This window comes from Lontra canadensis, unplaced genomic scaffold, assembly GCF_010015895.1.
Source record: "Lontra canadensis isolate GAN:19392208 unplaced genomic scaffold, GSC_riverotter_1.0 scaffold200, whole genome shotgun sequence".
Taxonomy (NCBI): Eukaryota; Metazoa; Chordata; class Mammalia; order Carnivora; family Mustelidae; genus Lontra; species Lontra canadensis.
Window position 1 is genome coordinate 1,241,421 of NW_022631194.1, and position 10,526 is coordinate 1,251,946.

The 10,526-nt window shown below is 41.0% G+C and overlaps 1 non-coding gene across 1 annotated transcript; it reads left to right on the forward strand.

Annotated features, from left to right (window-relative positions):
* The first annotated feature begins 5,609 nt into the window (after positions 1 to 5,609).
* On the forward strand, positions 5,610 to 5,818 carry LOC116861552. The gene has a single exon (XR_004381510.1). It is a non-coding gene; the product is annotated as a small nucleolar RNA U3 (small nucleolar RNA).
* The last annotated feature ends 4,708 nt before the right edge of the window (positions 5,819 to 10,526 follow it).

Genomic DNA, 10,526 nt, shown 5'->3' on the forward strand with positions numbered 1-10,526 from the left:
ACTCGGTGCTCATCCCAACAAGTGCCCTCCTTAATGCCCATCATCCATTTAATCTATCCCCTTGCCTACCTCCCCTCCAGTAACCATCAGTTTATTCTCTAGAGTTAAGAGTCTGGTATATGGCTGGCCTTTCTCTTTTCCTCCCCAAGTTCATCCGTTTTGTTTCTTTAATTCCTCATGTGAGTGAAATTGTATAGTATTTGTCTTTCTCTGAATGACTTATTTCTCTCAGCATCATATACTCTAGCTCCACCCACATCATTGCTACAATGGATACACGAATTCAGTAACGTTGCAGGATGTAAAGTCAATGTACAGAAATTGGCTGCATTCCTATATGCCAATAATGAAGCAGCAGAAAGAAAAATGTAGGAATGGACCCCATTTACAATTGCACCAAAGGCCGTAAGACACCTAGAATATAATTAATCAAAGAAGTAACAGACCTCTACTCTGAAGACTACAGAACACTTATGAAAGAAACTGAGCAGGACAAAGAGAAATGGAAAAACATCCCATGCTCATGGACTGGAAAAACAACTACTATGAAAATGTCTACAGGACCCAAAACAATCTACACATTTAATGCAATCCCTATTAAAATACCACCAGCATTTTTCACAGACCTAGAACAATCTTTTTTTTTCTTTTCAGTGTTCCAGAATTCATTGTTTATGCACCACACCCAGTGCTCATAGAACAAACAATCTTAACATTTTGATGGAACCACAAAAAACTCTGAACAGCCAAAGCAATCCCAAAAAAGAAATGCAAAGCAGGAGGCATCAGATTCCACACTTAAAGCTACAGTACAAAACTGCAGTCATCAAGACAGTACAGTACTGGCACAAAAACAAACACATACATCAGTGGAAGAGAATAGAGACCCCAGAAATGGACCCACAGCTATCTGGTCAGGTAATCTTTGGCAAAGCAGGAAAGACTATCCGATGGAAAAAAGAGTCTCTTCAATAAATGCTGTTGGGAAAACTGGACAGCTACATGCAAAAGAATGAAACTGGACCACTTCCTAACACCATATACAAAAATAAATTCAAAATGGATGAAAGACCTAAACGTTAGATAGGAAGCCATCAAGATCCTAGAGGAGAACACCTTGGTCATAGCTTCTTCTTACTAGATGAGTCTCTGGAGGCCAGGAAGAAATAGCTTTAAAGAAGTCTATTTTCTCATGTTGGTGGGACCTGACTTTCTCTGGAAGGAAAATTTGTCAACTCCCTTCCTCTGAAAAGTGATGAAAATGAAGGCTCACAGTAGTTACAAGACTTACTTGAAGTCACACAGGCATGAGTGTTTTGCAGCACTAATAAAAGTTCCTATAAGAGGGGCACCTGTGTGGTTTAGTAAGTTGAGCATCCAACTCTTGAGCATCCAACTCTTGAATTCAGCTCAAGTCAGGATCTCAGTGTCTCAAGTCTCAAGATCTCAAGATCTCAGGTATCATGACCCTTTGGGGCTCTGTGCTAGGAGTGGATCCTGCTTTAGGTTTTCTCTCTCCCTTTCCCTCTGCCCTTTTACTCTTCTCCCCTGACTCCCACCTGTATGCTCACTCTTGCTCTCTCTCAAAAAGAAAAAAAATTATCATAACAATAATAGTTCACTGAGGGATATTGTGCTAAGCATTTTGCTAAGGACTGTATGTATGTTATGGCATTTTATTTCATCATAATCACTTGAGGTCATATCATCCATAAACAAAGAGTAGGAAACCTGAGGAGAAACATTAAAATCATTTATTCGGCCATGTTAAAATTAGACAATCTTAGAAGAAACAGTAGAAGTGCAAGTAAGTTCTTGCTTTCTGTTTGGGAATAGTAAGAGAAACATGTTTTGTCTTTATCATGCATTTATCCCATTTAATCCACCTTTTTGTGACCTGGTTTTGCTTTGCTGGCAGAGCCCCTCCTCATTCTACTAAACCATTTCTAGTGATGGCTGGTCTCCTCCAAAGGCTCCCTGAAATGGTGTTTGGTGTCAGGATGTGAGATGGTCTGGAGGCAAGAACGACCTATCTGTCCTTTGGAACTGGTAGCTTCTTTCCCACCTCACTGAAGTTGGCACGACATCAAATTACAGGAAAAGATAATTTCTCTTTAATTGGGGTGTCTAAAGTCTCAGTGACTGTGATCTACTGGGCTGAACTATCCTGAACTTTCTGGTTTCTTCTATTTTTTTTCATTGAGTACCCAAATGTTCTCTCTTTTTTTTTTCAATTTAATTTTTTAATTCTTTTTTAAAATTTAAATTCAATTAGTTAACATACAATGTATTATTTGATTCAGGGGTATAGGTCTCTGATTCATCAGTCTTATATAATACTCATGTACAGTGCTCATTACAACACATACCCTCCCCAATGTCTATCACCCTCTTACCCCATCCACTACCCACTTCCGTCCAGCAACCCTCAGTTGGTTTCTTATGATGAAGAGTCTCTTATGGTTTATTTCCCTCTCTGGCATCATCTTCATTAATTTTTTTCCTCTCTTCCCTTATGATCCTCTTTTGTTTATTAAAATTCCACGTAGCAGTGAGATCATATGATAATGGTCTTTCTCTGACTGACTTATATCGTTTAGCATCTACATTATGGCCAATGGCAAGATTCCTTTTTTTAACGGCTGTGTAATATTTTATATATTATGTAATATTTTATATTACACAGCCATTAAAAATATATATATTTATATATATTATATATATATAATATATAAAATATTATGCAGCCATTAAAAAAAGGAATATATATATATCACATCTTTATCCATTCATCTGTCGATGGACATCTGGGCTCTTTCCATAGTTTGTTTTGGAAGGTGCATCTATAGCCATTGGTGTGCAAGTATCCCTTTGGATCACTACATTTGCAGCTTTTGGGTAAATACCTAGGAATGCAATTGCTGGGTCATTCGATATTTTCAGTTTTTGTTCCATACTGTTTTCCAGAGTGGGGACACCAGCTTGCATTCCCACTAACAGTATAAGAGGGTTCCCCTTTCTCCACATCCTTGCCAACACCTGTCATTTCCTGACTTGTTCATTTTAACCATTAATGCTGGTGTGAGGTGGTATCTCATTGAGGATTTGGTTTGTATTTTCCTGATGCTGAGTGATGTTTAGCATCTTTTCATGTGTTTGTTGGCCAGTTGGTTGTCTTCTTTACAGAAATGCCTGTTCATGTCTTCTGCCCATTTCTTGATTGGATTATTTGTTCTTTGGGTGTTCAATTTGGTAAGTTCTTTATGGATTTTAGCTACTAGCCCTTTATCTGATAAGACATTTGCAAGTATCTTCTCTCATTCTGTCAGTTTTCTTTGGATTTTGTTGGAACTTTCTGATTCCTTATTAGGTGGCAAGATTATTCATAAAACTTGAGTTTCAAATAATAGCAATATGACAGAGAGGATTCATTTTTGTAAGGCAAGAAACCAAGACAATCAGTCCAAACAACAAGAAAAAAAAAGGTAAATTTTACTTCCTTTCAAAGAAAGTTTGAATGAGAAATTCGGGCTCTGACAGTTTTCAAGGTGGACTGTCAGGTGCCTGAGGCATATGTCTCCAAATATTTGTGTCTCTGCAGTCAACTGGAGGAAGTTAAAAAGGGCTCAGATGGGCCAGGTCTCCTTCCATTTGAGAGTCCTTCACCTTTTCTTCTCTGTCAAAGAGACTGGCTTGAAAATATCCTCATTCTGCTATTCCTACTTCGCTGTTTTAGATGAAAGTTATATGACTCACTGTTTCCTACTCATAAATTGATCATTATATCAGAACAGCCTGAGACAGTTAGTACAAATGCTACCTCGTAGTTCTGGTTTCTAGCAATTCTGACTCAGCGGGCTTATGTGGGCTCTGGAATCTACTTATTAAAGTCAGGTGTTTAGTCAGTTTGGAAACTCCCTGAGATCAGGGATGTCCCTTACAGTTCTTGAGACTGGTGATTTCATATATATTAGGACTTTTAGTCTTCACAATTGACTTGTTAATGGAAGCTTCCCTTTTTCCTGGTTTGCAGATGAAGAAACTAAGGCAGTTTTATTCTGAGAGAGGACCCAATTCCCCTGTGACTGGCCCAAGGACCCCTTGCTAGGGCGGCTGGAGCCAGGTCTCAGGGAGAGTCCCCTTCTACACCAAACCCCACGCCCACATTTTTCAATTCACTCTTACAGCTTTCCATACAGGTGCTTCCTTTACCTAGACCTCATTTCTGCCCCAACCCCCTAGGATTAAATTTTTTCATTTGAAAAATTTCTTCCTAACACCCTAAGAGCATCTTGTTGTGAACACTGGCTATTGATGTGAGACACCGTGCTTAATAACAATATTTTGGGGCACCTGGGTGGCTCAGTCTGTTGGGCATCTACCTTCAGCTCAGATCATGATCCCAGGGTCCTGGGATTGAGTCACATATCGGGATCCCTGCTCAGCAGGAAGAATGCTTCTCCTGCTGCCTGCCTCTCTCCCTGCCTGTGCTTGCTCTCGCTCTCTCTCTCTCTTTCTCTGACAAATAAATAAAATCTAAAAAAAAACAAACCACAACACTTTTGCTTTCATATCTTCAATTAACATCATATATGGTGCAAAGTGGGTTTTAATATTAACTTATTTTTAAGTAGATGTTCATTCACTCCAGTTACTTTTAGGGAAAGTCTTTCATTATTCTGGTGAAGTGTACCAGTGACCTTATTTTAAAAATCAAATAATTGATGGGTGCCTGAATGGCTCAATAGGTGGAGCAAGCAATATTTGATCTCAGAGTTGTGGGTTTGAGCCCCATGTTGGATGTAGAGATTACTTAAAATAATTGAAAAGAAAGTTAAAAAATTTTATATGTGTATGGGGACATTTTTTACTCTACTCTCTTGTATTCATATATTTACGCTGTGTTTTCTTACACCATACTGTAGTGCTTTAATTATCATAGCTATATGATGAGCTTTGAAATTTAGTACATTTCTCTAATTTAAGTCTTCAAGGTCATCTTGCTATTCTAAGTAACTTGATTTCCATATACATTTTAGAATTAACTTGTAAATTTGTCCCCAAAGTGTCTTCTCCCATGTGACTCAGAATAAAACTGATCTGATATTCCAACAATGCAGAGTCTTCTAATCTATGAATGAGATAGATGTTGTTCTATTTATTTAGATTGCCTTTAATTTATCCCAGCAATAGTTTCCAGGGGTCTTTGTTATATGTGTTCTTATGCATTTAATGATGGTGGAAATGAATCTCTGTTCTGTTTATTGAATTTCCTTTCCTTTTTTAAAAATGTTATTTTCTAAATGCTCACAGGTAGTATGGAGAAATAGAGTAGATTATTCCATGAATGTTACAGAGGTATAGTACAGGTACAGTAGGCTGATTACTTTAAAGTGTAAAATTAAGAGTATACTTTCAGGGGTGCCTGGGTGGCTCAGTGGGTTAAGCCTCTGCCTTTGGCTCAGGTCATGATGTCAGGATCCTGGGATTGAGCCCTGCATCGGACTCTCTGCTCAGCAGGGAGCCTGCTTCCCCCCCTCTCTCTGCCTGCCTCTCTGCCTACTTGTGATCTCTCTCTGTCAAATAAATAAATAAAATCTTAAAAAAAAAAGAGTATACTTTCAGGGATCATTTCTATAGCTTGTTACTAGAGAAGTTGCTCTGAACGTGTACAGTACCCAAAACCATGAGGAGGAGGCTTAGTGTTCTCTTGTGAGCATGAAACTGGCTTTAGCCATTGTTTCCACAACTGCTAACTGCCATCGTGACTGTTCCCCTCCTTTGGAGGAGTAAGAGAGAGAGACATGGTCTGAGTGCTTTCCCAACAAAATAAAAATTAAAAAAGATAAACAGTACAAGGAAATGTATTTTCATAGATGTACATTTCATTTTTCTTGCTAAGTAGTATTCCTCTATATGGATATATTCTGTCTGTACATTCACCTACTGATGGACATCTATGTAGTTTCCAGGGTGTAGCCATTGTGAAGAAAGCTGTAATGAATATTCATGTGCAGGGTGTGTTGTGTGGACATACTGTCTGAACACCTAGGAGAGGAATGGCTGTTCACATGACTGGTACATGTTTACCTGTGGCTCAGCTTTTCTCAGGGGTTGGACCATTTTTCATTCCCCAAAGTGTAAGAAACGTCCAGTTCCTTTACATCCTTACCACATATATTTTCAGTCTTTGTAATTTTGGGCACAGGAATGGAGGTGTAATGGTAACTCACTGCAGTATTAATTGATCTTCCTGATGCCTGAGCTTGCTGTCCAAAACTGACCTCTGTGCTTCAGAGCCAAAATATAAGACGAAGACAGAGTTTGCAATAATGAGGAACAATAGCTTTCCAGGGCAAAGGAGGCTACAGCAGGCTAAGGTCCTCAAAAACTGGAAGGCCCCTGCCCCCAGAAGAAGGGGTGGGGGCCGGTTATGTGGGAATACAGGATCTAGTCAGCTTCCACAGAAGTTGTGTGTCAGTTTCTGGCCTCCTCCATCACGTCTTTAGGGTGGACCAAGTTTCTGAAAAAGAAGGCTCAAAAGGAAGGAGGGGAGATTGGCAAAAGAGAAGAAAAGTTTACTTAGTTTAAAACTGAGCCTCCTGGAGACATTATTGAAGCCATTTTGATTTTTGTTCAACTCTATTCTTTAAGCGGTTTCAGGTGGAGCATCTTACACGTGCTTCTGGCCATTTAGATATCTTCTTTTGTGAAGTATTTCTTCTTCAAGTCTTTTCACCAATTCTCTTATTGCATTGTCTTATCAGACACAAAACGTGTCAGAACATTACACTGAAAACTACAGAGCATTGCTTTGAGAAATTAAAGAACTAAATAGATGGAAAGATAAAATATGTTGTGGATTGGAAAACTCATTATGATTTAGAGTCAGTTCTTCCCACAGTGATCAACAGACCTCACATAATGCCAATCTACATTCCAGCAGATATTTTAGTAAGCATTTATAAGCTGATCCAAACATGTATATGGAAATTCAAATGTTCTTGAAGTATCAAAACAATGTTAAAAGATGAAGTGGCAGACTTAAATTGCCTATTCCAGAATTACTATAAAAATATGTTATGCAAATTAATTTTTTTTTCTATTTACTTTCAGTTGTAAGAGTTTCTGCACATTCTTAGTGCAAGTTGGAAGTTGCCTTACACCCTTTTTACTTTAGTTACTTGATCTAAAATCTGGCCACTATTTACATTTTTTAAAAGACTTTAATTATATATTTGTCAGAGAGAGATACAGTGAGAGAGGGAACACAAGTAGGGGGAGTGGGCCGGGAGAAGCAGACACCTCATTGAGCAGGGAGACCGATATGGGGCTCCATCCAAGGACCCTGGGATCAAGACCTGAACCAAAGGCAGAGGCTCAAAGACTGAACCATCCTGGAACCCCTATTTACATTATTTTTATATGGAGAGAGAATACTGAAGTCTGGAAAGCATTTAAGTTGTCAAAGAGAAAGGCAGAACATCACTGATCATATGGCAAGGATGCCCCTATTAGACGTTGTGAACTTGCCTTGATTTCTCCAGCTGGCCAAGTCAGAGAGGGGAGCTACTGATACCAGCAGTTTCCTCTGGAGACCTTGGAAGTATTGACTGCTTTTTGCCAACGTGGAACCCAGGTGTTGGCATTGTCCCAAGAAGCTGAAATCTGGTTGCAGTCCAGGTTCCCTGGGCCAAGATAGGTCAAAAACACCATGAGAGAATAGGACAACCACTGATGTCATCCCCAGGCAGTACTGGCCACTTCTTCCCAGGAACTCACCACACCCACACTTCTCATGACTTCTGGTTACTAGACTGAAAGCCCTGTGAAAGTTGGGATAACATTGTATTTACCTCTGTATTCATGACTCCAAGGACCAAGAGAAGTACTGAGGAAGCTCTCAGAGACATTCCTTCCCTTATCCAATAGAAGTGGTGGAAAAGCTCCAATCTCAACTTCGGTCCTGGAAAGAATGTCCTGCAGGAATGCTCTCTGCTTTCTCCCAGGAGGCAACAAATCCCCTTCCTTAAAGAGGAGACTGCAGGACACTCTTGATGTCCCATGACATTCCTTTGTGGTGCGCTCTGATGAAGAGGGTGACTGTCCTCTTGGATTCTTCTCAATGGGTCACCCTGTCATTAGGATTCAATGTACTTGGCCTAGCCCCCACACCCTTTTGCTGAGCAGGGAGCCCCCTTGCCCCACCCCCTCATCAAGGGACTTGATCCCTGGGACCTGGGATTATGACATGAGCTGAAGGCAGACTCTCAAGGGACTGAGATACCCACGTGCTACAAGACTTTGTTTGCATTCTCCCACTCACTGCTTGACCTCCTCGGTGAAATCGTAATGATCTCAGAATTCCAAGTTCTTAACACTGAACATACACACAAGATATATTGTGCATAAAGCCTTTTACAATTATAAATTTGGAAGAATATTATTAGTATCACTGCCTCAGAGGCAAGAGTCCCCTACTGTGGTCGTTTCTGACCTTGCAACAATACTCTGTAGTAAGAATGGGCCTCTCCACCTCTTATCCAAACATCACTGATCCCCCAAGCCCACACTTACTTAGAAGACATCCACCATAAGAGCAGCTCCAAGGTTGAAGCTAGGGGTCTGGGGCACAGCCTCATGGTCACATCCTCTTCCTCTGGGAACTGGTGCTTCCCTGCAGTACAAATGAATCCCGATCTGTCCTGTGAGGCTCCGTGGCAGGGTCCCAGGTTCACTGTGGACTATGTTACTCTCCTAGTCCTCCCTGCTCAGCTCAGGCTGCTCCTTGTGGCATTTGATGCTGCTGCATGCGTTCCTGTTTCCCCTGATTTTTCTGGACTCAGTTTGTGTTTATTTTTCCCTCCTCTGGCAACCACTTGCTCCACCATTGCCTTGTTCTTCTTTGTGTTATTCTCATCTTCCAAACTTGCTAATATCCTGTCTTCCATCTCCTCTCTCCATTCTCTGTTTTCAGTGTGGACTCAGCTCAGGTTCCTGTGGGAGACACACAGAGAAGGGACCAAGTCTGGTCTTGGCTGCAGTCCCCAGGGCTGTGTAACAGGCACCTCAGACCCTCGTGCACTCACAGAAACTGAGCAGGATGGGACTTTGGAGAATTTGAATATCAACCACATCTTACACATGAGGAACCGAGGCCCACAGGGATTAGGAGAATTTCCCCCACCAGCTGATAGCAGTCGAGTCCCCGCACAGGCCTTGGCTGCAACTTCCCTGTCCAGGCTCCTAACACACCCTCCAGAAACCCACTTCTGAATATCAGGGGACACTGGTCCATCAATATTCCCACAGTTAAAACAAAAATGTCCAGAAGGATTTTTCCCTGGAATATGCTTTTGTCACAATTCTACACTCCTACAGTTTATACTCAGTTGGTTTACAAATTGGGTGAACTACAGTAAGTACACCCTCAAGATGGGAGAGCAGGAAGGCCTCAAGGTGGCAACTGCATTGGGGTTAGGAGTGTCTCTTCTTTTCCTGTCTCATAGATTATGGGTCATAGCTAAAGTGGTCTCCAACTGAGGTTGTTTCCAGTCATCTAAGGAACTCAACCTACTGGTCAGTAGGGGCAGTTTGGGCCCTAACAAAGTTCTTCCTGTACCTGTTATTGCATCTGCCCCCACTGGGGGATCAAAACCACCATGTAAATATCATGAAGCCATAGGTTATTGTAGGAACCAGACTGGAAAGGAGAGCACATGCTCTGCACCTGCTGTTCTTGATCTGATAGCTCAGGAGGTGGGAAACCAAGAAAGCACTGTGTACCACCATCTGGGCCTCTGGCTCATATCAACCTTCCTCCTCTATCAGTTTCACACCTGGGACAACCTGTGCAGAAACAAGTCCTTTTGAGCCATTTTGAAATGAGAAATTGAGACACAGGAAATTCAAGATGCTTAGTCAAAGTCACACTTTCCCATTCAGGTTTGCAGCTACAGCTGTAAGATTAGAGTTCTCTTTTTTCTTGTTCTCTGTTTTAGGGATTTCTAGTGAGAATGAACAATGCCAGCCTCTGAAGCCCTCAACTGACACTCCCAGCCTGACTGTATTTTCTCATGTTTGAAATAAATAATCATACATGCAGAATATCAACCTCAGACAAGACTGCTTTGAGACCTTTATAAAATGAGACAAAACAAGACCACCTGACAATATTGTTCAGGACAGAGGAAAACAAGCTCACATTGCAACCTACATCCCAAACATTGTCCTCTCTTCATAAGGAAATGACTATTAACTTCTTTATTACAATCATAGAGTTGCCAGTGCTAACAGTGTTCAGAGGAGAACAAACCCCACCTCTTTCCATGCTCTCCCACATCAACTACCCGAAGTCCAAATCTTAGAAGAGACCTTGGGGTGTGTTCCTTCTGTCCGCAAGGAGTAAAAAAGCCAGCGTGGTTCATGAGAAATGTGTTCCTGGAAATTCGACATAAAGGAATGAACATCAGCTTTCCAGAAATGAACAGCTGTCAAAACCAGCCCCAGAAATAAACTTGATATTG